Below are 23,171 nucleotides of genomic sequence, written 5' to 3' on the forward strand. Positions count from 1 at the left end.
CTGCTTTTCACGGCCCGAGAGAAACATTTTTCTTGCATGTACATCGATCGTCGTCACTGGGAGCTCCTTTGTCGTTCCTGCTTGACGGGCGCTCGGTCCCCGAGGCCGGTTAGCTCAGTTGGTTAGAGCGTGGTGCTAATAACGCCAAGGTCGCGGGTTCGATCCCCGTACGGGCCAAAACAGCTTTTTCACGTTAACCCAGCAAGCGCCGTGGCCTCTGTCAGTCTCTTTGCGTGGACCTTGGATAAAAGCTCTTGCTGGAGAATGCGGGCATCGATCCCGCTACCTCTCGCATGCTAAGCGAGCGCTCTACCATTTGAGCTAATTCCCCTTTTCCTTTGCTGCGCTCGTATCATTTGATGCCAAAGACATACCCGTCTCCAAAGCCCAGGGACTTCTTGGCTCACATGGTACAGGGCTAACGACACAGAGCATGGTCGGCGTACGCGCCAGCTGGCACGCGCAAGCGCAAGGCCTTGGACGATGGATAGCTCATCCGGACGAGGCGCAGCTGAATGCTTTAAAGGTCCATGGCTCAATCAAGATGCCTTAAAGTGCGGTCATAGGCAACGTCTCTGTGCCCTTCAGGGCTGCTTAAGTTGAAGTGATCTTACTGAGTGCGCTGTTCCATGTTGGGACCAGGAGGGGCGATGAAGCTCACCACCCTCTGAACTTCAGTTGCTACCACAGACAAGCCCATGCACAGCTTAGACTCAAGCTAAAAGTCCAGCAGCGTATGACACAGGCCATCAAGCCATTTTCATTAGTTTCGTGGGGAGCAGATCTGCCTTTCACGTGGGAAGTCGGTCTCCTCTGCCCTAACGAGGGGGGAGCTTCTGGACAAAGTCCATGCGGTCGGATTGGAAAACTGCCCTGCGATTGTGACTGCTGTCGGAGTAATGTGTTCAGCGCCTCGCTGGAAAATCAAAGAAAGGGCCACTGCGCCACGGGCAAAGTGGCTGATTTCGGTACGGCCAAGTCTCCAAGACGCAGGGTCCTGGCTCACGGTAAAGTGCAGGTGTATTTCACCATGTAAAGAATTGATCAGTACGTCAGTCCAAAGTCAAGCTGTACTGGTCCCATGTGGCCTGTGGAATCTCAAGGTGGCCTCGAGGAGTGTAGCTGGTTTCTGTAGTGTAGTGGTTATCACGTTCGCCTAACACGCGAAAGGTCCCCGGTTCGAAACCGGGCAGAAACACGAGAGCTCCTCTTCTGCTTTTCACGGCCCGAGAGAAACATTTTTCTTGCATGTACATCGATCGTCGTCACTGGGAGCTCCTTTGTCGTTCCTGCTTGACGGGCGCTCGGTCCCCGAGGCCGGTTAGCTCAGTTGGTTAGAGCGTGGTGCTAATAACGCCAAGGTCGCGGGTTCGATCCCCGTACGGGCCAAAATAGCTTTTTCACGTTAACCCAGCAAGCGCCTTGGCCTCTGTCAGTCTCTTTGCGTGGACCTTGGATAAAAGCTCTTGCTGGAGAATGCGGGCATCGATCCCGCTACCTCTCGCATGCTAAGCGAGCGCTCTACCATTTGAGCTAATTCCCCTTTTCCTTTGCTGCGCTCGTATCATTTGATGCCAAAGACATACCCGTCTCCAAAGCCCAGGGACTTCTTGGCTCACATGGTACAGGGCTAACGACACAGAGCATGGTCGGCGTACGCGCCAGCTGGCACGCGCAAGCGCAAGGCCTTGGACGATGGATAGCTCATCCGGACGAGGCGCAGCTGAATGCTTTAAAGGTCCATGGCTCAATCAAGATGCCTTAAAGTGCGGTCATAGGCAACGTCTCTGTGCCCTTCAGGGCTGCTTAAGTTGAAGTGATCTTACTGAGTGCGCTGTTCCATGTTGGGACCAGGAGGGGCGATGTAGCTCACCACCCTCTGAACTTCAGTTGCTACCACAGACAAGCCCATGCACAGCTTAGACTCAAGCTAAAAGTCCAGCAGCGTATGACACAGGCCATCAAGCCATTTTCATTAGTTTCGTGGGGAGCAGATCTGCCTTTCACGTGGGAAGTCGGTCTCCTCTGCCCTAACGAGGGGGGAGCTTCTGGACAAAGTCCATGCGGTCGGATTGGAAAACTGCCCTGCGATTGTGACTGCTGTCGGAGTAATGTGTTCAGCGCCTCGCTGGAAGATCAAAGAAAGGGCCACTGCGCCACGGGCAAAGTGGCTGATTTCGGTACGGCCAAGTCTCCAAGACGCAGGGTCCTGGCTCACGGTAAAGTGCAGGTGTATTTCACCATGTAAAGAATTGATCAGTACGTCAGTCCAAAGTCAAGCTGTACTGGTCCCATGTGGCCTGTGGAATCTCAAGGTGGCCTCGAGGAGTGTAGCTGGTTTCTGTAGTGTAGTGGTTATCACGTTGGCCTAACACGCGAAAGGTCCCCGGTTCGAAACCGGGCAGAAACACGAGAGCTCCTCTCCTGCTTTTCACGGCCCGAGAGAAACATTTTTCTTGCATGTACATCGATCGTCGTCACTGGGAGCTCCTTTGTCGTTCCTGCTTGACGGGCGCTCGGTCCCCGAGGCCGGTTAGCTCAGTTGGTTAGAGCGTGGTGCTAATAACGCCAAGGTCGCGGGTTCGATCCCCGTACGGGCCAAAACAGCTTTTTCACGTTAACCCAGCAAGCGCCGTGGCCTCTGTCAGTCTCTTTGCGTGGACCTTGGATAAAAGCTCTTGCTGGAGAATGCGGGCATCGATCCCGCTACCTCTCGCATGCTAAGCGAGCGCTCTACCATTTGAGCTAATTCCCCTTTTCCTTTGCTGCGCTCGTATCATTTGATGCCAAAGACATACCCGTCTCCAAAGCCCAGGGACTTCTTGGCTCACATGGTACAGGGCTAACGACACAGAGCATGGTCGGCGTACGCGCCAGCTGGCACGCGCAAGCGCAAGGCCTTGGACGATGGATAGCTCATCCGGACGAGGCGCAGCTGAATGCTTTAAAGGTCCATGGCTCAATCAAGATGCCTTAAAGTGCGGTCATAGGCAACGTCTCTGTGCCCTTCAGGGCTGCTTAAGTTGAAGTGATCTTACTGAGTGCGCTGTTCCATGTTGGGACCAGGAGGGGCGATGTAGCTCACCACCCTCTGAACTTCAGTTGCTACCACAGACAAGCCCATGCACAGCTTAGACTCAAGCTAAAAGTCCAGCAGCGTATGACACAGGCCATCAAGCCATTTTCATTAGTTTCGTGGGGAGCAGATCTGCCTTTCACGTGGGAAGTCGGTCTCCTCTGCCCTAACGAGGGGGGAGCTTCTGGACAAAGTCCATGCGGTCGGATTGGAAAACTGCCCTGCGATTGTGACTGCTGTCGGAGTAATGTGTTCAGCGCCTCGCTGGAAAATCAAAGAAAGGGCCACTGCGCCACGGGCAAAGTGGCTGATTTCGGTACGGCCAAGTCTCCAAGACGCAGGGTCCTGGCTCACGGTAAAGTGCAGGTGTATTTCACCATGTAAAGAATTGATCAGTACGTCAGTCCAAAGTCAAGCTGTACTGGTCCCATGTGGCCTGTGGAATCTCAAGGTGGCCTCGAGGAGTGTAGCTGGTTTCTGTAGTGTAGTGGTTATCACGTTCGCCTAACACGCGAAAGGTCCCCGGTTCGAAACCGGGCAGAAACACGAGAGCTCCTCTTCTGCTTTTCACGGCCCGAGAGAAACATTTTTCTTGCATGTACATCGATCGTCGTCACTGGGAGCTCCTTTGTCATTCCTGCTTGACGGGCGCTCGGTCCCCGAGGCCGGTTAGCTCAGTTGGTTAGAGCGTGGTGCTAATAACGCCAAGGTCGCGGGTTCGATCCCCGTACGGGCCAAAACAGCTTTTTCACGTTAACCCAGCAAGCGCCGTGGCCTCTGTCAGTCTCTTTGCGTGGACCTTGGATAAAAGCTCTTGCTGGAGAATGCGGGCATCGATCCCGCTACCTCTCGCATGCTAAGCGAGCGCTCTACCATTTGAGCTAATTCCCCTTTTCCTTTGCTGCGCTCGTATCATTTGATGCCAAAGACATACCCGTCTCCAAAGCCCAGGGACTTCTTGGCTCACATGGTACAGGGCTAACGACACAGAGCATGGTCGGCGTACGCGCCAGCTGGCACGCGCAAGCGCAAGGCCTTGGACGATGGATAGCTCATCCGGACGAGGCGCAGCTGAATGCTTTAAAGGTCCATGGCTCAATCAAGATGCCTTAAAGTGCGGTCATAGGCAACGTCTCTGTGCCCTTCAGGGCTGCTTAAGTTGAAGTGATCTTACTGAGTGCGCTGTTCCATGTTGGGACCAGGAGGGGCGATGTAGCTCACCACCCTCTGAACTTCAGTTGCTACCACAGACAAGCCCATGCACAGCTTAGACTCAAGCTAAAAGTCCAGCAGCGTATGACACAGGCCATCAAGCCATTTTCATTAGTTTCGTGGGGAGCAGATCTGCCTTTCACGTGGGAAGTCGGTCTCCTCTGCCCTAACGAGGGGGGAGCTTCTGGACAAAGTCCATGCGGTCGGATTGGAAAACTGCCCTGCGATTGTGACTGCTGTCGGAGTAATGTGTTCAGCGCCTCGCTGGAAAATCAAAGAAAGGGCCACTGCGCCACGGGCAAAGTGGCTGATTTCGGTACGGCCAAGTCTCCAAGACGCAGGGTCCTGGCTCACGGTAAAGTGCAGGTGTATTTCACCATGTAAAGAATTGATCAGTACGTCAGTCCAAAGTCAAGCTGTACTGGTCCCATGTGGCCTGTGGAATCTCAAGGTGGCCTCGAGGAGTGTAGCTGGTTTCTGTAGTGTAGTGGTTATCACGTTCGCCTAACACACGAAAGGTCCCCGGTTCGAAACCGGGCAGAAACACGAGAGCTCCTCTTCTGCTTTTCACGGCCCGAGAGAAACATTTTTCTTGCATGTACATCGATCGTCGTCACTGGGAGCTCCTTTGTCGTTCCTGCTTGACGGGCGCTCGGTCCCCGAGGCCGGTTAGCTCAGTTGGTTAGAGCGTGGTGCTAATAACGCCAAGGTCGCGGGTTCGATCCCCGTACGGGCCAAAACAGCTTTTTCACGTTAACCCAGCAAGCGCCGTGGCCTCTGTCAGTCTCTTTGCGTGGACCTTGGATAAAAGCTCTTGCTGGAGAATGCGGGCATCGATCCCGCTACCTCTCGCATGCTAAGCGAGCGCTCTACCATTTGAGCTAATTCCCCTTTTCCTTTGCTGCGCTCGTATCATTTGATGCCAAAGACATACCCGTCTCCAAAGCCCAGGGACTTCTTGGCTCACATGGTACAGGGCTAACGACACAGAGCATGGTCGGCGTACGCGCCAGCTGGCACGCGCAAGCGCAAGGCCTTGGACGATGGATAGCTCATCCGGACGAGGCGCAGCTGAATGCTTTAAAGGTCCATGGCTCAATCAAGATGCCTTAAAGTGCGGTCATAGGCAACGTCTCTGTGCCCTTCAGGGCTGCTTAAGTTGAAGTGATCTTACTGAGTGCGCTGTTCCATGTTGGGACCAGGAGGGGCGATGTAGCTCACCACCCTCTGAACTTCAGTTGCTACCACAGACAAGCCCATGCACAGCTTAGACTCAAGCTAAAAGTCCAGCAGCGTATGACACAGGCCATCAAGCCATTTTCATTAGTTTCGTGGGGAGCAGATCTGCCTTTCACGTGGGAAGTCGGTCTCCTCTGCCCTAACGAGGGGGGAGCTTCTGGACAAAGTCCATGCGGTCGGATTGGAAAACTGCCCTGCGATTGTGACTGCTGTCGGAGTAATGTGTTCAGCGCCTCGCTGGAAAATCAAAGAAAGGGCCACTGCGCCACGGGCAAAGTGGCTGATTTCGGTACGGCCAAGTCTCCAAGACGCAGGGTCCTGGCTCACGGTAAAGTGCAGGTGTATTTCACCATGTAAAGAATTGATCAGTACGTCAGTCCAAAGTCAAGCTGTACTGGTCCCATGTGGCCTGTGGAATCTCAAGGTGGCCTCGAGGAGTGTAGCTGGTTTCTGTAGTGTAGTGGTTATCACGTTCGCCTAACACGCGAAAGGTCCCCGGTTCGAAACCGGGCAGAAACACGAGAGCTCCTCTTCTGTTTTTCACGGCCCGAGAGAAACATTTTTCTTGCATGTACATCGATTGTCGTCACTGGGAGCTCCTTTGTCGTTCCTGCTTGACGGGCACTCGGTCCCCGAGGCCGGTTAGCTCAGTTGGTTAGAGCGTGGTGCTAATAACGCCAAGGTCGCGGGTTCGATCCCCGTACGGGCCAAAACAGCTTTTTCACGTTAACCCAGCAAGCGCCGTGGCCTCTGTCAGTCTCTTTGCGTGGACCTTGGATAAAAGCTCTTGCTGGAGAATGCGGGCATCGATCCCGCTACCTCTCGCATGCTAAGCGAGCACTCTACCATTTGAGCTAATTCCCCTTTTCCTTTGCTGCGCTCGTATCATTTGATGCCAAAGACATACCCGTCTCCAAAGCCCAGGGACTTCTTGGCTCACATGGTACAGGGCTAACGACACAGAGCATGGTCGGCGTACGCGCCAGCTGGCACGCGCAAGCGCAAGGCCTTGGACGATGGATAGCTCATCCGGACGAGGCGCAGCTGAATGCTTTAAAGGTCCATGGCTCAATCAAGATGCCTTAAAGTGCGGTCATAGGCAACGTCTCTGTGCCCTTCAGGGCTGCTTAAGTTGAAGTGATCTTACTGAGTGCGCTGTTCCATGTTGGGACCAGGAGGGGCGATGTAGCTCACCACCCTCTGAACTTCAGTTGCTACCACAGACAAGCCCATGCACAGCTTAGACTCAAGCTAAAAGTCCAGCAGCGTATGACACAGGCCATCAAGCCATTTTCATTAGTTTCGTGGGGAGCAGATCTGCCTTTCACGTGGGAAGTCGGTCTCCTCTGCCCTAACGAGGGGGGAGCTTCTGGACAAAGTCCATGCGGTCGGATTGGAAAACTGCCCTGCGATTGTGACTGCTGTCGGAGTAATGTGTTCAGCGCCTCGCTGGAAAATCAAAGAAAGGGCCACTGCGCCACGGGCAAAGTGGCTGATTTCGGTACGGCCAAGTCTCCAAGACGCAGGGTCCTGGCTCACGGTAAAGTGCAGGTGTATTTCACCATGTAAAGAATTGATCAGTACGTCAGTCCAAAGTCAAGCTGTACTGGTCCCATGTGGCCTGTGGAATCTCAAGGTGGCCTCGAGGAGTGTAGCTGGTTTCTGTAGTGTAGTGGTTATCACGTTCGCCTAACACGCGAAAGGTCCCCGGTTCGAAACCGGGCAGAAACACGAGAGCTCCTCTTCTGCTTTTCACGGCCCGAGAGAAACATTTTTCTTGCATGTACATCGATCGTCGTCACTGGGAGCTCCTTTGTCGTTCCTGCTTGACGGGCGCTCGGTCCCCGAGGCCGGTTAGCTCAGTTGGTTAGAGCGTGGTGCTAATAACGCCAAGGTCGCGGGTTCGATCCCCGTACGGGCCAAAACAGCTTTTTCACGTTAACCCAGCAAGCGCCGTGGCCTCTGTCAGTCTCTTTGCGTGGACCTTGGATAAAAGCTCTTGCTGGAGAATGCGGGCATCGATCCCGCTACCTCTCGCATGCTAAGCGAGCGCTCTACCATTTGAGCTAATTCCCCTTTTCCTTTGCTGCGCTCGTATCATTTGATGCCAAAGACATACCCGTCTCCAAAGCCCAGGGACTTCTTGGCTCACATGGTACAGGGCTAACGACACAGAGCATGGTCGGCGTACGCGCCAGCTGGCACGCGCAAGCGCAAGGCCTTGGACGATGGATAGCTCATCCGGACGAGGCGCAGCTGAATGCTTTAAAGGTCCATGGCTCAATCAAGATGCCTTAAAGTGCGGTCATAGGCAACGTCTCTGTGCCCTTCAGGGCTGCTTAAGTTGAAGTGATCTTACTGAGTGCGCTGTTCCATGTTGGGACCAGGAGGGGCGATGTAGCTCACCACCCTCTGAACTTCAGTTGCTACCACAGACAAGCCCATGCACAGCTTAGACTCAAGCTAAAAGTCCAGCAGCGTATGACACAGGCCATCAAGCCATTTTCATTAGTTTCGTGGGGAGCAGATCTGCCTTTCACGTGGGAAGTCGGTCTCCTCTGCCCTAACGAGGGGGGAGCTTCTGGACAAAGTCCATGCGGTCGGATTGGAAAACTGCCCTGCGATTGTGACTGCTGTCGGAGTAATGTGTTCAGCGCCTCGCTGGAAAATCAAAGAAAGGGCCACTGCGCCACGGGCAAAGTGGCTGATTTCGGTACGGCCAAGTCTCCAAGACGCAGGGTCCTGGCTCACGGTAAAGTGCAGGTGTATTTCACCATGTAAAGAATTGATCAGTACGTCAGTCCAAAGTCAAGCTGTACTGGTCCCATGTGGCCTGTGGAATCTCAAGGTGGCCTCGAGGAGTGTAGCTGGTTTCTGTAGTGTAGTGGTTATCACGTTCGCCTAACACGCGAAAGGTCCCCGGTTCGAAACCGGGCAGAAACACGAGAGCTCCTCTTCTGTTTTTCACGGCCCGAGAGAAACATTTTTCTTGCATGTACATCGATCGTCGTCACTGGGAGCTCCTTTGTCGTTCCTGCTTGACGGGCGCTCGGTCCCCGAGGCCGGTTAGCTCAGTTGGTTAGAGCGTGGTGCTAATAACGCCAAGGTCGCGGGTTCGATCCCCGTACGGGCCAAAACAGCTTTTTCACGTTAACCCAGCAAGCGCCGTGGCCTCTGTCAGTCTCTTTGCGTGGACCTTGGATAAAAGCTCTTGCTGGAGAATGCGGGCATCGATCCCGCTACCTCTCGCATGCTAAGCGAGCACTCTACCATTTGAGCTAATTCCCCTTTTCCTTTGCTGCGCTCGTATCATTTGATGCCAAAGACATACCCGTCTCCAAAGCCCAGGGACTTCTTGGCTCACATGGTACAGGGCTAACGACACAGAGCATGGTCGGCGTACGCGCCAGCTGGCACGCGCAAGCGCAAGGCCTTGGACGATGGATAGCTCATCCGGACGAGGCGCAGCTGAATGCTTTAAAGGTCCATGGCTCAATCAAGATGCCTTAAAGTGCGGTCATAGGCAACGTCTCTGTGCCCTTCAGGGCTGCTTAAGTTGAAGTGATCTTACTGAGTGCGCTGTTCCATGTTGGGACCAGGAGGGGCGATGTAGCTCACCACCCTCTGAACTTCAGTTGCTACCACAGACAAGCCCATGCACAGCTTAGACTCAAGCTAAAAGTCCAGCAGCGTATGACACAGGCCATCAAGCCATTTTCATTAGTTTCGTGGGGAGCAGATCTGCCTTTCACGTGGGAAGTCGGTCTCCTCTGCCCTAACGAGGGGGGAGCTTCTGGACAAAGTCCATGCGGTCGGATTGGAAAACTGCCCTGCGATTGTGACTGCTGTCGGAGTAATGTGTTCAGCGCCTCGCTGGAAAATCAAAGAAAGGGCCACTGCGCCACGGGCAAAGTGGCTGATTTCGGTACGGCCAAGTCTCCAAGACGCAGGGTCCTGGCTCACGGTAAAGTGCAGGTGTATTTCACCATGTAAAGAATTGATCAGTACGTCAGTCCAAAGTCAAGCTGTACTGGTCCCATGTGGCCTGTGGAATCTCAAGGTGGCCTCGAGGAGTGTAGCTGGTTTCTGTAGTGTAGTGGTTATCACGTTCGCCTAACACACGAAAGGTCCCCGGTTCGAAACCGGGCAGAAACACGAGAGCTCCTCTTCTGCTTTTCACGGCCCGAGAGAAACATTTTTCTTGCATGTACATCGATCGTCGTCACTGGGAGCTCCTTTGTCGTTCCTGCTTGACGGGCGCTCGGTCCCCGAGGCCGGTTAGCTCAGTTGGTTAGAGCGTGGTGCTAATAACGCCAAGGTCGCGGGTTCGATCCCCGTACGGGCCAAAACAGCTTTTTCACGTTAACCCAGCAAGCGCCGTGGCCTCTGTCAGTCTCTTTGCGTGGACCTTGGATAAAAGCTCTTGCTGGAGAATGCGGGCATCGATCCCGCTACCTCTCGCATGCTAAGCGAGCGCTCTACCATTTGAGCTAATTCCCCTTTTCCTTTGCTGCGCTCGTATCATTTGATGCCAAAGACATACCCGTCTCCAAAGCCCAGGGACTTCTTGGCTCACATGGTACAGGGCTAACGACACAGAGCATGGTCGGCGTACGCGCCAGCTGGCACGCGCAAGCGCAAGGCCTTGGACGATGGATAGCTCATCCGGACGAGGCGCAGCTGAATGCTTTAAAGGTCCATGGCTCAATCAAGATGCCTTAAAGTGCGGTCATAGGCAACGTCTCTGTGCCCTTCAGGGCTGCTTAAGTTGAAGTGATCTTACTGAGTGCGCTGTTCCATGTTGGGACCAGGAGGGGCGATGTAGCTCACCACCCTCTGAACTTCAGTTGCTACCACAGACAAGCCCATGCACAGCTTAGACTCAAGCTAAAAGTCCAGCAGCGTATGACACAGGCCATCAAGCCATTTTCATTAGTTTCGTGGGGAGCAGATCTGCCTTTCACGTGGGAAGTCGGTCTCCTCTGCCCTAACGAGGGGGGAGCTTCTGGACAAAGTCCATGCGGTCGGATTGGAAAACTGCCCTGCGATTGTGACTGCTGTCGGAGTAATGTGTTCAGCGCCTCGCTGGAAAATCAAAGAAAGGGCCACTGCGCCACGGGCAAAGTGGCTGATTTCGGTACGGCCAAGTCTCCAAGACGCAGGGTCCTGGCTCACGGTAAAGTGCAGGTGTATTTCACCATGTAAAGAATTGATCAGTACGTCAGTCCAAAGTCAAGCTGTACTGGTCCCATGTGGCCTGTGGAATCTCAAGGTGGCCTCGAGGAGTGTAGCTGGTTTCTGTAGTGTAGTGGTTATCACGTTCGCCTAACACACGAAAGGTCCCCGGTTCGAAACCGGGCAGAAACACGAGAGCTCCTCTTCTGCTTTTCACGGCCCGAGAGAAACATTTTTCTTGCATGTACATCGATCGTCGTCACTGGGAGCTCCTTTGTCGTTCCTGCTTGACGGGCGCTCGGTCCCTGAGGCCGGTTAGCTCAGTTGGTTAGAGCGTGGTGCTAATAACGCCAAGGTCGCGGGTTCGATCCCCGTACGGGCCAAAACAGCTTTTTCACGTTAACCCAGCAAGCGCCGTGGCCTCTGTCAGTCTCTTTGCGTGGACCTTGGATAAAAGCTCTTGCTGGAGAATGCGGGCATCGATCCCGCTACCTCTCGCATGCTAAGCGAGCGCTCTACCATTTGAGCTAATTCCCCTTTTCCTTTGCTGCGCTCGTATCATTTGATGCCAAAGACATACCCGTCTCCAAAGCCCAGGGACTTCTTGGCTCACATGGTACAGGGCTAACGACACAGAGCATGGTCGGCGTACGCGCCAGCTGGCACGCGCAAGCGCAAGGCCTTGGACGATGGATAGCTCATCCGGACGAGGCGCAGCTGAATGCTTTAAAGGTCCATGGCTCAATCAAGATGCCTTAAAGTGCGGTCATAGGCAACGTCTCTGTGCCCTTCAGGGCTGCTTAAGTTGAAGTGATCTTACTGAGTGCGCTGTTCCATGTTGGGACCAGGAGGGGCGATGTAGCTCACCACCCTCTGAACTTCAGTTGCTACCACAGACAAGCCCATGCACAGCTTAGACTCAAGCTAAAAGTCCAGCAGCGTATGACACAGGCCATCAAGCCATTTTCATTAGTTTCGTGGGGAGCAGATCTGCCTTTCACGTGGGAAGTCGGTCTCCTCTGCCCTAACGAGGGGGGAGCTTCTGGACAAAGTCCATGCGGTCGGATTGGAAAACTGCCCTGCGATTGTGACTGCTGTCGGAGTAATGTGTTCAGCGCCTCGCTGGAAAATCAAAGAAAGGGCCACTGCGCCACGGGCAAAGTGGCTGATTTCGGTACGGCCAAGTCTCCAAGACGCAGGGTCCTGGCTCACGGTAAAGTGCAGGTGTATTTCACCATGTAAAGAATTGATCAGTACGTCAGTCCAAAGTCAAGCTGTACTGGTCCCATGTGGCCTGTGGAATCTCAAGGTGGCCTCGAGGAGTGTAGCTGGTTTCTGTAGTGTAGTGGTTATCACGTTCGCCTAACACACGAAAGGTCCCCGGTTCGAAACCGGGCAGAAACACGAGAGCTCCTCTTCTGCTTTTCACGGCCCGAGAGAAACATTTTTCTTGCATGTACATCGATCGTCGTCACTGGGAGCTCCTTTGTCGTTCCTGCTTGACGGGCGCTCGGTCCCCGAGGCCGGTTAGCTCAGTTGGTTAGAGCGTGGTGCTAATAACGCCAAGGTCGCGGGTTCGATCCCCGTACGGGCCAAAACAGCTTTTTCACGTTAACCCAGCAAGCGCCGTGGCCTCTGTCAGTCTCTTTGCGTGGACCTTGGATAAAAGCTCTTGCTGGAGAATGCGGGCATCGATCCCGCTACCTCTCGCATGCTAAGCGAGCGCTCTACCATTTGAGCTAATTCCCCTTTTCCTTTGCTGCGCTCGTATCATTTGATGCCAAAGACATACCCGTCTCCAAAGCCCAGGGACTTCTTGGCTCACATGGTACAGGGCTAACGACACAGAGCATGGTCGGCGTACGCGCCAGCTGGCACGCGCAAGCGCAAGGCCTTGGACGATGGATAGCTCATCCGGACGAGGCGCAGCTGAATGCTTTAAAGGTCCATGGCTCAATCAAGATGCCTTAAAGTGCGGTCATAGGCAACGTCTCTGTGCCCTTCAGGGCTGCTTAAGTTGAAGTGATCTTACTGAGTGCGCTGTTCCATGTTGGGACCAGGAGGGGCGATGTAGCTCACCACCCTCTGAACTTCAGTTGCTACCACAGACAAGCCCATGCACAGCTTAGACTCAAGCTAAAAGTCCAGCAGCGTATGACACAGGCCATCAAGCCATTTTCATTAGTTTCGTGGGGAGCAGATCTGCCTTTCACGTGGGAAGTCGGTCTCCTCTGCCCTAACGAGGGGGGAGCTTCTGGACAAAGTCCATGCGGTCGGATTGGAAAACTGCCCTGCGATTGTGACTGCTGTCGGAGTAATGTGTTCAGCGCCTCGCTGGAAAATCAAAGAAAGGGCCACTGCGCCACGGGCAAAGTGGCTGATTTCGGTACGGCCAAGTCTCCAAGACGCAGGGTCCTGGCTCACGGTAAAGTGCAGGTGTATTTCACCATGTAAAGAATTGATCAGTACGTCAGTCCAAAGTCAAGCTGTACTGGTCCCATGTGGCCTGTGGAATCTCAAGGTGGCCTCGAGGAGTGTAGCTGGTTTCTGTAGTGTAGTGGTTATCACGTTCGCCTAACACGCGAAAGGTCCCCGGTTCGAAACCGGGCAGAAACACGAGAGCTCCTCTTCTGTTTTTCACGGCCCGAGAGAAACATTTTTCTTGCATGTACATCGATCGTCGTCACTGGGAGCTCCTTTGTCGTTCCTGCTTGACGGGCGCTCGGTCCCCGAGGCCGGTTAGCTCAGTTGGTTAGAGCGTGGTGCTAATAACGCCAAGGTCGCGGGTTCGATCCCCGTACGGGCCAAAACAGCTTTTTCACGTTAACCCAGCAAGCGCCGTGGCCTCTGTCAGTCTCTTTGCGTGGACCTTGGATAAAAGCTCTTGCTGGAGAATGCGGGCATCGATCCCGCTACCTCTCGCATGCTAAGCGAGCACTCTACCATTTGAGCTAATTCCCCTTTTCCTTTGCTGCGCTCGTATCATTTGATGCCAAAGACATACCCGTCTCCAAAGCCCAGGGACTTCTTGGCTCACATGGTACAGGGCTAACGACACAGAGCATGGTCGGCGTACGCGCCAGCTGGCACGCGCAAGCGCAAGGCCTTGGACGATGGATAGCTCATCCGGACGAGGCGCAGCTGAATGCTTTAAAGGTCCATGGCTCAATCAAGATGCCTTAAAGTGCGGTCATAGGCAACGTCTCTGTGCCCTTCAGGGCTGCTTAAGTTGAAGTGATCTTACTGAGTGCGCTGTTCCATGTTGGGACCAGGAGGGGCGATGTAGCTCACCACCCTCTGAACTTCAGTTGCTACCACAGACAAGCCCATGCACAGCTTAGACTCAAGCTAAAAGTCCAGCAGCGTATGACACAGGCCATCAAGCCATTTTCATTAGTTTCGTGGGGAGCAGATCTGCCTTTCACGTGGGAAGTCGGTCTCCTCTGCCCTAACGAGGGGGGAGCTTCTGGACAAAGTCCATGCGGTCGGATTGGAAAACTGCCCTGCGATTGTGACTGCTGTCAGAGTAATGTGTTCAGCGCCTCGCTGGAAAATCAAAGAAAGGGCCACTGCGCCACGGGCAAAGTGGCTGATTTCGGTACGGCCAAGTCTCCAAGACGCAGGGTCCTGGCTCACGGTAAAGTGCAGGTGTATTTCACCATGTAAAGAATTGATCAGTACGTCAGTCCAAAGTCAAGCTGTACTGGTCCCATGTGGCCTGTGGAATCTCAAGGTGGCCTCGAGGAGTGTAGCTGGTTTCTGTAGTGTAGTGGTTATCACGTTCGCCTAACACGCGAAAGGTCCCCGGTTCGAAACCGGGCAGAAACACGAGAGCTCCTCTTCTGCTTTTCACGGCCCGAGAGAAACATTTTTCTTGCATGTACATCGATCGTCGTCACTGGGAGCTCCTTTGTCGTTCCTGCTTGACGGGCGCTCGGTCCCCGAGGCCGGTTAGCTCAGTTGGTTAGAGCGTGGTGCTAATAACGCCAAGGTCGCGGGTTCGATCCCCGTACGGGCCAAAACAGCTTTTTCACGTTAACCCAGCAAGCGCCGTGGCCTCTGTCAGTCTCTTTGCGTGGACCTTGGATAAAAGCTCTTGCTGGAGAATGCGGGCATCGATCCCGCTACCTCTCGCATGCTAAGCGAGCGCTCTACCATTTGAGCTAATTCCCCTTTTCCTTTGCTGCGCTCGTATCATTTGATGCCAAAGACATACCCGTCTCCAAAGCCCAGGGACTTCTTGGCTCACATGGTACAGGGCTAACGACACAGAGCATGGTCGGCGTACGCGCCAGCTGGCACGCGCAAGCGCAAGGCCTTGGACGATGGATAGCTCATCCGGACGAGGCGCAGCTGAATGCTTTAAAGGTCCATGGCTCAATCAAGATGCCTTAAAGTGCGGTCATAGGCAACGTCTCTGTGCCCTTCAGGGCTGCTTAAGTTGAAGTGATCTTACTGAGTGCGCTGTTCCATGTTGGGACCAGGAGGGGCGATGTAGCTCACCACCCTCTGAACTTCAGTTGCTACCACAGACAAGCCCATGCACAGCTTAGACTCAAGCTAAAAGTCCAGCAGCGTATGACACAGGCCATCAAGCCATTTTCATTAGTTTCGTGGGGAGCAGATCTGCCTTTCACGTGGGAAGTCGGTCTCCTCTGCCCTAACGAGGGGGGAGCTTCTGGACAAAGTCCATGCGGTCGGATTGGAAAACTGCCCTGCGATTGTGACTGCTGTCGGAGTAATGTGTTCAGCGCCTCGCTGGAAAATCAAAGAAAGGGCCACTGCGCCACGGGCAAAGTGGCTGATTTCGGTACGGCCAAGTCTCCAAGACGCAGGGTCCTGGCTCACGGTAAAGTGCAGGTGTATTTCACCATGTAAAGAATTGATCAGTACGTCAGTCCAAAGTCAAGCTGTACTGGTCCCATGTGGCCTGTGGAATCTCAAGGTGGCCTCGAGGAGTGTAGCTGGTTTCTGTAGTGTAGTGGTTATCACGTTCGCCTAACACGCGAAAGGTCCCCGGTTCGAAACCGGGCAGAAACACGAGAGCTCCTCTTCTGTTTTTCACGGCCCGAGAGAAACATTTTTCTTGCATGTACATCGATCGTCGTCACTGGGAGCTCCTTTGTCGTTCCTGCTTGACGGGCGCTCGGTCCCCGAGGCCGGTTAGCTCAGTTGGTTAGAGCGTGGTGCTAATAACGCCAAGGTCGCGGGTTCGATCCCCGTACGGGCCAAAACAGCTTTTTCACGTTAACCCAGCAAGCGCCGTGGCCTCTGTCAGTCTCTTTGCGTGGACCTTGGATAAAAGCTCTTGCTGGAGAATGCGGGCATCAATCCCGCTACCTCTCGCATGCTAAGCGAGCACTCTACCATTTGAGCTAATTCCCCTTTTCCTTTGCTGCGCTCGTATCATTTGATGCCAAAGACATACCCGTCTCCAAAGCCCAGGGACTTCTTGGCTCACATGGTACAGGGCTAACGACACAGAGCATGGTCGGCGTACGCGCCAGCTGGCACGCGCAAGCGCAAGGCCTTGGACGATGGATAGCTCATCCGGACGAGGCGCAGCTGAATGCTTTAAAGGTCCATGGCTCAATCAAGATGCCTTAAAGTGCGGTCATAGGCAACGTCTCTGTGCCCTTCAGGGCTGCTTAAGTTGAAGTGATCTTACTGAGTGCGCTGTTCCATGTTGGGACCAGGAGGGGCGATGTAGCTCACCACCCTCTGAACTTCAGTTGCTACCACAGACAAGCCCATGCACAGCTTAGACTCAAGCTAAAAGTCCAGCAGCGTATGACACAGGCCATCAAGCCATTTTCATTAGTTTCGTGGGGAGCAGATCTGCCTTTCACGTGGGAAGTCGGTCTCCTCTGCCCTAACGAGGGGGGAGCTTCTGGACAAAGTCCATGCGGTCGGATTGGAAAACTGCCCTGCGATTGTGACTGCTGTCGGAGTAATGTGTTCAGCGCCTCGCTGGAAAATCAAAGAAAGGGCCACTGCGCCACGGGCAAAGTGGCTGATTTCGGTACGGCCAAGTCTCCAAGACGCAGGGTCCTGGCTCACGGTAAAGTGCAGGTGTATTTCACCATGTAAAGAATTGATCAGTACGTCAGTCCAAAGTCAAGCTGTACTGGTCCCATGTGGCCTGTGGAATCTCAAGGTGGCCTCGAGGAGTGTAGCTGGTTTCTGTAGTGTAGTGGTTATCACGTTCGCCTAACACGCGAAAGGTCCCCGGTTCGAAACCGGGCAGAAACACGAGAGCTCCTCTTCTGTTTTTCACGGCCCGAGAGAAACATTTTTCTTGCATGTACATCGATCGTCGTCACTGGGAGCTCCTTTGTCGTTCCTGCTTGACGGGCGCTCGGTCCCCGAGGCCGGTTAGCTCAGTTGGTTAGAGCGTGGTGCTAATAACGCCAAGGTCGCGGGTTCGATCCCCGTACGGGCCAAAACAGCTTTTTCACGTTAACCCAGCAAGCGCCGTGGCCTCTGTCAGTCTCTTTGCGTGGACCTTGGATAAAAGCTCTTGCTGGAGAATGCGGGCATCGATCCCGCTACCTCTCGCATGCTAAGCGAGCACTCTACCATTTGAGCTAATTCCCCTTTTCCTTTGCTGCGCTCGTATCATTTGATGCCAAAGACATACCCGTCTCCAAAGCCCAGGGACTTCTTGGCTCACATGGTACAGGGCTAACGACACAGAGCATGGTCGGCGTACGCGCCAGCTGGCACGCGCAAGCGCAAGGCCTTGGACGATGGATAGCTCATCCGGACGAGGCGCAGCTGAATGCTTTAAAGGTCCATGGCTCAATCAAGATGCCTTAAAGTGCGGTCATAGGCAACGTCTCTGTGCCCTTCAGGGCTGCTTAAGTTGAAGTGATCTTACTGAGTGCGCTGTTCCATGTTGGGACCAGGAGGGGCGATGTAGCTCACCACCCTCTGAACTTCAGTTGCTACCACAGACAAGCCCATGCACAGCTTAGACTCAAGCTAAAAGTCCAGCAGCGTATGACACAGGCCATCAAGCCATTTTCATTAGTTTCGTGGGGAGCAGATCTGCCTTTCACGTGGGAAGTCGGTCTCCTCTGCCCTAACGAGGGGGGAGCTTCTGGACAAAGTCCATGCGGTCGGATTGGAAAACTGCCCTGCGATTGTGACTGCTGTCGGAGTAATGTGTTCAGCGCCTCGCTGGAAAATCAAAGAAAGGGCCACTGCGCCACGGGCAAAGTGGCTGATTTCGGTACGGCCAAGTCTCCAAGACGCAGGGTCCTGGCTCACGGTAAAGTGCAGGTGTATTTCACCATGTAAAGAATTGATCAGTACGTCAGTCCAAAGTCAAGCTGTACTGGTCCCATGTGGCCTGTGGAATCTCAAGGTGGCCTCGAGGAGTGTAGCTGGTTTCTGTAGTGTAGTGGTTATCACGTTCGCCTAACACGCGAAAGGTCCCCGGTTCGAAACCGGGCAGAAACACGAGAGCTCCTCTTCTGCTTTTCACGGCCCGAGAGAAACATTTTTCTTGCATGTACATCGATCGTCGTCACTGGGAGCTCCTTTGTCGTTCCTGCTTGACGGGCGCTCGGTCCCCGAGGCCGGTTAGCTCAGTTGGTTAGAGCGTGGTGCAAATAACGCCAAGGTCGCGGGTTCGATCCCCGTACGGGCCAAAACAGCTTTTTCACGTTAACCCAGCAAGCGCCGTGGCCTCTGTCAGTCTCTTTGCGTGGACCTTGGATAAAAGCTCTTGCTGGAGAATGCGGGCATCGATCCCGCTACCTCTCGCATGCTAAGCGAGCGCTCTACCATTTGAGCTAATTCCCCTTTTCCTTTGCTGCGCTCGTATCATTTGATGCCAAAGACATACCCGTCTCCAAAGCCCAGGGACTTCTTGGCTCACATGGTACAGGGCTAACGACACAGAGCATGGTCGGCGTACGCGCCAGCTGGCACGCGCAAGCGCAAGGCCTTGGACGATGGATAGCTCATCCGGACGAGGCGCAGCTGAATGCTTTAAAGGTCCATGGCTCAATCAAGATGCCTTAAAGTGCGGTCATAGGCAACGTCTCTGTGCCCTTCAGGGCTGCTTAAGTTGAAGTGATCTTACTGAGTGCGCTGTTCCATGTTGGGACCAGGAGGGGCGATGTAGCTCACCACCCTCTGAACTTCAGTTGCTACCACAGACAAGCCCATGCACAGCTTAGACTCAAGCTAAAAGTCCAGCAGCGTATGACACAGGCCATCAAGCCATTTTCATTAGTTTCGTGGGGAGCAGATCTGCCTTTCACGTGGGAAGTCGGTCTCCTCTGCCCTAACGAGGGGGGAGCTTCTGGACAAAGTCCATGCGGTCGGATTGGAAAACTGCCCTGCGATTGTGACTGCTGTCGGAGTAATGTGTTCAGCGCCTCGCTGGAAAATCAAAGAAAGGGCCACTGCGCCACGGGCAAAGTGGCTGATTTCGGTACGGCCAAGTCTCCAAGACGCAGGGTCCTGGCTCACGGTAAAGTGCAGGTGTATTTCACCATGTAAAGAATTGATCAGTACGTCAGTCCAAAGTCAAGCTGTACTGGTCCCATGTGGCCTGTGGAATCTCAAGGTGGCCTCGAGGAGTGTAGCTGGTTTCTGTAGTGTAGTGGTTATCACGTTCGCCTAACACGCGAAAGGTCCCCGGTTCGAAACCGGGCAGAAACACGAGAGCTCCTCTTCTGCTTTTCACGGCCCGAGAGAAACATTTTTCTTGCATGTACATCGATCGTCGTCACTGGGAGCTCCTTTGTCGTTCCTGCTTGACGGGCGCTCGGTCCCCGAGGCCGGTTAGCTCAGTTGGTTAGAGCGTGGTGCAAATAACGCCAAGGTCGCGGGTTCGATCCCCGTACGGGCCAAAACAGCTTTTTCACGTTAACCCAGCAAGCGCCGTGGCCTCTGTCAGTCTCTTTGCGTGGACCTTGGATAAAAGCTCTTGCTGGAGAATGCGGGCATCGATCCCGCTACCTCTCGCATGCTAAGCGAGCGCTCTACCATTTGAGCTAATTCCCCTTTTCCTTTGCTGCGCTCGTATCATTTGATGCCAAAGACATACCCGTCTCCAAAGCCCAGGGACTTCTTGGCTCACATGGTACAGGGCTAACGACACAGAGCATGGTCGGCGTACGCGCCAGCTGGCACGCGCAAGCGCAAGGCCTTGGACGATGGATAGCTCATCCGGACGAGGCGCAGCTGAATGCTTTAAAGGTCCATGGCTCAATCAAGATGCCTTAAAGTGCGGTCATAGGCAACGTCTCTGTGCCCTTCAGGGCTGCTTAAGTTGAAGTGATCTTACTGAGTGCGCTGTTCCATGTTGGGACCAGGAGGGGCGATGTAGCTCACCACCCTCTGAACTTCAGTTGCTACCACAGACAAGCCCATGCACAGCTTAGACTCAAGCTAAAAGTCCAGCAGCGTATGACACAGGCCATCAAGCCATTTTCATTAGTTTCGTGGGGAGCAGATCTGCCTTTCACGTGGGAAGTCGGTCTCCTCTGCCCTAACGAGGGGGGAGCTTCTGGACAAAGTCCATGCGGTCGGATTGGAAAACTGCCCTGCGATTGTGACTGCTGTCGGAGTAATGTGTTCAGCGCCTCGCTGGAAAATCAAAGAAAGGGCCACTGCGCCACGGGCAAAGTGGCTGATTTCGGTACGGCCAAGTCTCCAAGACGCAGGGTCCTGGCTCACGGTAAAGTGCAGGTGTATTTCACCATGTAAAGAATTGATCAGTACGTCAGTCCAAAGTCAAGCTGTACTGGTCCCATGTGGCCTGTGGAATCTCAAGGTGGCCTCGAGGAGTGTAGCTGGTTTCTGTAGTGTAGTGGTTATCACGTTCGCCTAACACGCGAAAGGTCCCCGGTTCGAAACCGGGCAGAAACACGAGAGCTCCTCTTCTGTTTTTCACGGCCCGAGAGAAACATTTTTCTTGCATGTACATCGATCGTCGTCACTGGGAGCTCCTTTGTCGTTCCTGCTTGACGGGCGCTCGGTCCCCGAGGCCGGTTAGCTCAGTTGGTTAGAGCGTGGTGCTAATAACGCCAAGGTCGCGGGTTCGATCCCCGTACGGGCCAAAACAGCTTTTTCACGTTAACCCAGCAAGCGCCGTGGCCTCTGTCAGTCTCTTTGCGTGGACCTTGGATAAAAGCTCTTGCTGGAGAATGCGGGCATCGATCCCGCTACCTCTCGCATGCTAAGCGAGCACTCTACCATTTGAGCTAATTCCCCTTTTCCTTTGCTGCGCTCGTATCATTTGATGCCAAAGACATACCCGTCTCCAAAGCCCAGGGACTTCTTGGCTCACATGGTACAGGGCTAACGACACAGAGCATGGTCGGCGTACGCGCCAGCTGGCACGCGCAAGCGCAAGGCCTTGGACGATGGATAGCTCATCCGGACGAGGCGCAGCTGAATGCTTTAAAGGTCCATGGCTCAATCAAGATGCCTTAAAGTGCGGTCATAGGCAACGTCTCTGTGCCCTTCAGGGCTGCTTAAGTTGAAGTGATCTTACTGAGTGCGCTGTTCCATGTTGGGACCAGGAGGGGCGATGTAGCTCACCACCCTCTGAACTTCAGTTGCTACCACAGACAAGCCCATGCACAGCTTAGACTCAAGCTAAAAGTCCAGCAGCGTATGACACAGGCCATCAAGCCATTTTCATTAGTTTCGTGGGGAGCAGATCTGCCTTTCACGTGGGAAGTCGGTCTCCTCTGCCCTAACGAGGGGGGAGCTTCTGGACAAAGTCCATGCGGTCGGATTGGAAAACTGCCCTGCGATTGTGACTGCTGTCGGAGTAATGTGTTCAGCGCCTCGCTGGAAAATCAAAGAAAGGGCCACTGCGCCACGGGCAAAGTGGCTGATTTCGGTACGGCCAAGTCTCCAAGACGCAGGGTCCTGGCTCACGGTAAAGTGCAGGTGTATTTCACCATGTAAAGAATTGATCAGTACGTCAGTCCAAAGTCAAGCTGTACTGGTCCCATGTGGCCTGTGGAATTTCAAGGTGGCCTCGAGGAGTGTAGCTGGTTTCTGTAGTGTAGTGGTTATCACGTTCGCCTAACACGCGAAAGGTCCCCGGTTCGAAAACGGGCAGAAACACGAGAGCTCCTCTTCTGCTTTTCACGGCCCGAGAGAAACATTTTTCTTGCATGTACATCGATCGTCGTCACTGGGAGCTCCTTTGTCGTTCCTGCTTGACGGGCGCTCGGTCCCCGAGGCCGGTTAGCTCAGTTGGTTAGAGCGTGGTGCTAATAACGCCAAGGTCGCGGGTTCGATCCCCGTACGGGCCAAAACAGCTTTTTCACGTTAACCCAGCAAGCGCCGTGGCCTCTGTCAGTCTCTTTGCGTGGACCTTGGATAAAAGCTCTTGCTGGAGAATGCGGGCATCGATCCCGCTACCTCTCGCATGCTAAGCGAGCGCTCTACCATTTGAGCTAATTCCCCTTTTCCTTTGCTGCGCTCGTATCATTTGATGCCAAAGACATACCCGTCTCCAAAGCCCAGGGACTTCTTGGCTCACATGGTACAGGGCTAACGACACAGAGCATGGTCGGCGTACGCGCCAGCTGGCACGCGCAAGCGCAAGGCCTTGGACGATGGATAGCTCATCCGGACGAGGCGCAGCTGAATGCTTTAAAGGTCCATGGCTCAATCAAGATGCCTTAAAGTGCGGTCATAGGCAACGTCTCTGTGCCCTTCAGGGCTGCTTAAGTTGAAGTGATCTTACTGAGTGCGCTGTTCCATGTTGGGACCAGGAGGGGCGATGTAGCTCACCACCCTCTGAACTTCAGTTGCTACCACAGACAAGCCCATGCACAGCTTAGACTCAAGCTAAAAGTCCAGCAGCGTATGACACAGGCCATCAAGCCATTTTCATTAGTTTCGTGGGGAGCAGATCTGCCTTTCACGTGGGAAGTCGGTCTCCTCTGCCCTAACGAGGGGGGAGCTTCTGGACAAAGTCCATGCGGTCGGATTGGAAAACTGCCCTGCGATTGTGACTGCTGTCGGAGTAATGTGTTCAGCGCCTCGCTGGAAAATCAAAGAAAGGGCCACTGCGCCACGGGCAAAGTGGCTGATTTCGGTACGGCCAAGTCTCCAAGACGCAGGGTCCTGGCTCACGGTAAAGTGCAGGTGTATTTCACCATGTAAAGAATTGATCAGTACGTCAGTCCAAAGTCAAGCTGTACTGGTCCCATGTGGCCTGTGGAATCTCAAGGTGGCCTCGAGGAGTGTAGCTGGTTTCTGTAGTGTAGTGGTTATCACGTTCGCCTAACACGCGAAAGGTCCCCGGTTCGAAACCGGGCAGAAACACGAGAGCTCCTCTTCTGTTTTTCACGGCCCGAGAGAAACATTTTTCTTGCATGTACATCGATCGTCGTCACTGGGAGCTCCTTTGTCGTTCCTGCTTGACGGGCGCTCGGTCCCCGAGGCCGGTTAGCTCAGTTGGTTAGAGCGTGGTGCTAATAAC

The 23,171-nt window shown here is 54.0% G+C and overlaps 26 non-coding genes across 26 annotated transcripts; 13 read left to right on the forward strand and 13 right to left on the reverse strand.

Moving 5' to 3' along the window:
* Positions 1 to 258: 258 nt before the first annotated feature.
* Positions 259 to 331, reverse strand: trnaa-agc (transfer RNA alanine (anticodon AGC)). The gene has a single exon. It is a non-coding gene; the product is annotated as a tRNA-Ala (tRNA).
* A 794-nt stretch (positions 332 to 1,125) lies between these two features.
* On the forward strand, positions 1,126 to 1,198 carry trnav-aac (transfer RNA valine (anticodon AAC)). Its single transcript has one exon. It is a non-coding gene; the product is annotated as a tRNA-Val (tRNA).
* A 272-nt stretch (positions 1,199 to 1,470) lies between these two features.
* Positions 1,471 to 1,543, reverse strand: trnaa-agc (transfer RNA alanine (anticodon AGC)). Its single transcript has one exon. It is a non-coding gene; the product is annotated as a tRNA-Ala (tRNA).
* Positions 1,544 to 2,682: 1,139 nt separating this feature from the next.
* trnaa-agc (transfer RNA alanine (anticodon AGC)) lies at positions 2,683 to 2,755 on the reverse strand. The gene has a single exon. It is a non-coding gene; the product is annotated as a tRNA-Ala (tRNA).
* A 794-nt stretch (positions 2,756 to 3,549) lies between these two features.
* Positions 3,550 to 3,622, forward strand: trnav-aac (transfer RNA valine (anticodon AAC)). The gene has a single exon. It is a non-coding gene; the product is annotated as a tRNA-Val (tRNA).
* A 272-nt stretch (positions 3,623 to 3,894) lies between these two features.
* On the reverse strand, positions 3,895 to 3,967 carry trnaa-agc (transfer RNA alanine (anticodon AGC)). Its single transcript has one exon. It is a non-coding gene; the product is annotated as a tRNA-Ala (tRNA).
* A 1,139-nt stretch (positions 3,968 to 5,106) lies between these two features.
* On the reverse strand, positions 5,107 to 5,179 carry trnaa-agc (transfer RNA alanine (anticodon AGC)). Its single transcript has one exon. It is a non-coding gene; the product is annotated as a tRNA-Ala (tRNA).
* A 794-nt stretch (positions 5,180 to 5,973) lies between these two features.
* Positions 5,974 to 6,046, forward strand: trnav-aac (transfer RNA valine (anticodon AAC)). Its single transcript has one exon. It is a non-coding gene; the product is annotated as a tRNA-Val (tRNA).
* A 1,139-nt stretch (positions 6,047 to 7,185) lies between these two features.
* trnav-aac (transfer RNA valine (anticodon AAC)) lies at positions 7,186 to 7,258 on the forward strand. The gene has a single exon. It is a non-coding gene; the product is annotated as a tRNA-Val (tRNA).
* A 272-nt stretch (positions 7,259 to 7,530) lies between these two features.
* Positions 7,531 to 7,603, reverse strand: trnaa-agc (transfer RNA alanine (anticodon AGC)). The gene has a single exon. It is a non-coding gene; the product is annotated as a tRNA-Ala (tRNA).
* A 794-nt stretch (positions 7,604 to 8,397) lies between these two features.
* Positions 8,398 to 8,470, forward strand: trnav-aac (transfer RNA valine (anticodon AAC)). The gene has a single exon. It is a non-coding gene; the product is annotated as a tRNA-Val (tRNA).
* Positions 8,471 to 9,954: 1,484 nt separating this feature from the next.
* On the reverse strand, positions 9,955 to 10,027 carry trnaa-agc (transfer RNA alanine (anticodon AGC)). The gene has a single exon. It is a non-coding gene; the product is annotated as a tRNA-Ala (tRNA).
* Positions 10,028 to 11,166: 1,139 nt separating this feature from the next.
* On the reverse strand, positions 11,167 to 11,239 carry trnaa-agc (transfer RNA alanine (anticodon AGC)). Its single transcript has one exon. It is a non-coding gene; the product is annotated as a tRNA-Ala (tRNA).
* A 1,139-nt stretch (positions 11,240 to 12,378) lies between these two features.
* trnaa-agc (transfer RNA alanine (anticodon AGC)) lies at positions 12,379 to 12,451 on the reverse strand. The gene has a single exon. It is a non-coding gene; the product is annotated as a tRNA-Ala (tRNA).
* Positions 12,452 to 13,245: 794 nt separating this feature from the next.
* trnav-aac (transfer RNA valine (anticodon AAC)) lies at positions 13,246 to 13,318 on the forward strand. The gene has a single exon. It is a non-coding gene; the product is annotated as a tRNA-Val (tRNA).
* Positions 13,319 to 14,457: 1,139 nt separating this feature from the next.
* trnav-aac (transfer RNA valine (anticodon AAC)) lies at positions 14,458 to 14,530 on the forward strand. Its single transcript has one exon. It is a non-coding gene; the product is annotated as a tRNA-Val (tRNA).
* Positions 14,531 to 14,802: 272 nt separating this feature from the next.
* trnaa-agc (transfer RNA alanine (anticodon AGC)) lies at positions 14,803 to 14,875 on the reverse strand. Its single transcript has one exon. It is a non-coding gene; the product is annotated as a tRNA-Ala (tRNA).
* A 794-nt stretch (positions 14,876 to 15,669) lies between these two features.
* On the forward strand, positions 15,670 to 15,742 carry trnav-aac (transfer RNA valine (anticodon AAC)). Its single transcript has one exon. It is a non-coding gene; the product is annotated as a tRNA-Val (tRNA).
* A 1,139-nt stretch (positions 15,743 to 16,881) lies between these two features.
* trnav-aac (transfer RNA valine (anticodon AAC)) lies at positions 16,882 to 16,954 on the forward strand. Its single transcript has one exon. It is a non-coding gene; the product is annotated as a tRNA-Val (tRNA).
* Positions 16,955 to 18,093: 1,139 nt separating this feature from the next.
* On the forward strand, positions 18,094 to 18,166 carry trnav-aac (transfer RNA valine (anticodon AAC)). The gene has a single exon. It is a non-coding gene; the product is annotated as a tRNA-Val (tRNA).
* Positions 18,167 to 18,438: 272 nt separating this feature from the next.
* Positions 18,439 to 18,511, reverse strand: trnaa-agc (transfer RNA alanine (anticodon AGC)). The gene has a single exon. It is a non-coding gene; the product is annotated as a tRNA-Ala (tRNA).
* Positions 18,512 to 19,305: 794 nt separating this feature from the next.
* Positions 19,306 to 19,378, forward strand: trnav-aac (transfer RNA valine (anticodon AAC)). The gene has a single exon. It is a non-coding gene; the product is annotated as a tRNA-Val (tRNA).
* A 272-nt stretch (positions 19,379 to 19,650) lies between these two features.
* trnaa-agc (transfer RNA alanine (anticodon AGC)) lies at positions 19,651 to 19,723 on the reverse strand. The gene has a single exon. It is a non-coding gene; the product is annotated as a tRNA-Ala (tRNA).
* A 794-nt stretch (positions 19,724 to 20,517) lies between these two features.
* trnav-aac (transfer RNA valine (anticodon AAC)) lies at positions 20,518 to 20,590 on the forward strand. The gene has a single exon. It is a non-coding gene; the product is annotated as a tRNA-Val (tRNA).
* Positions 20,591 to 22,074: 1,484 nt separating this feature from the next.
* Positions 22,075 to 22,147, reverse strand: trnaa-agc (transfer RNA alanine (anticodon AGC)). The gene has a single exon. It is a non-coding gene; the product is annotated as a tRNA-Ala (tRNA).
* A 794-nt stretch (positions 22,148 to 22,941) lies between these two features.
* Positions 22,942 to 23,014, forward strand: trnav-aac (transfer RNA valine (anticodon AAC)). The gene has a single exon. It is a non-coding gene; the product is annotated as a tRNA-Val (tRNA).
* Positions 23,015 to 23,171: the final 157 nt, after the last annotated feature.

The sequence above is a fragment of the Hoplias malabaricus genome, chromosome 15 (assembly GCF_029633855.1).
Source record: "Hoplias malabaricus isolate fHopMal1 chromosome 15, fHopMal1.hap1, whole genome shotgun sequence".
Lineage (NCBI taxonomy): Eukaryota > Metazoa > Chordata > Actinopteri > Characiformes > Erythrinidae > Hoplias > Hoplias malabaricus.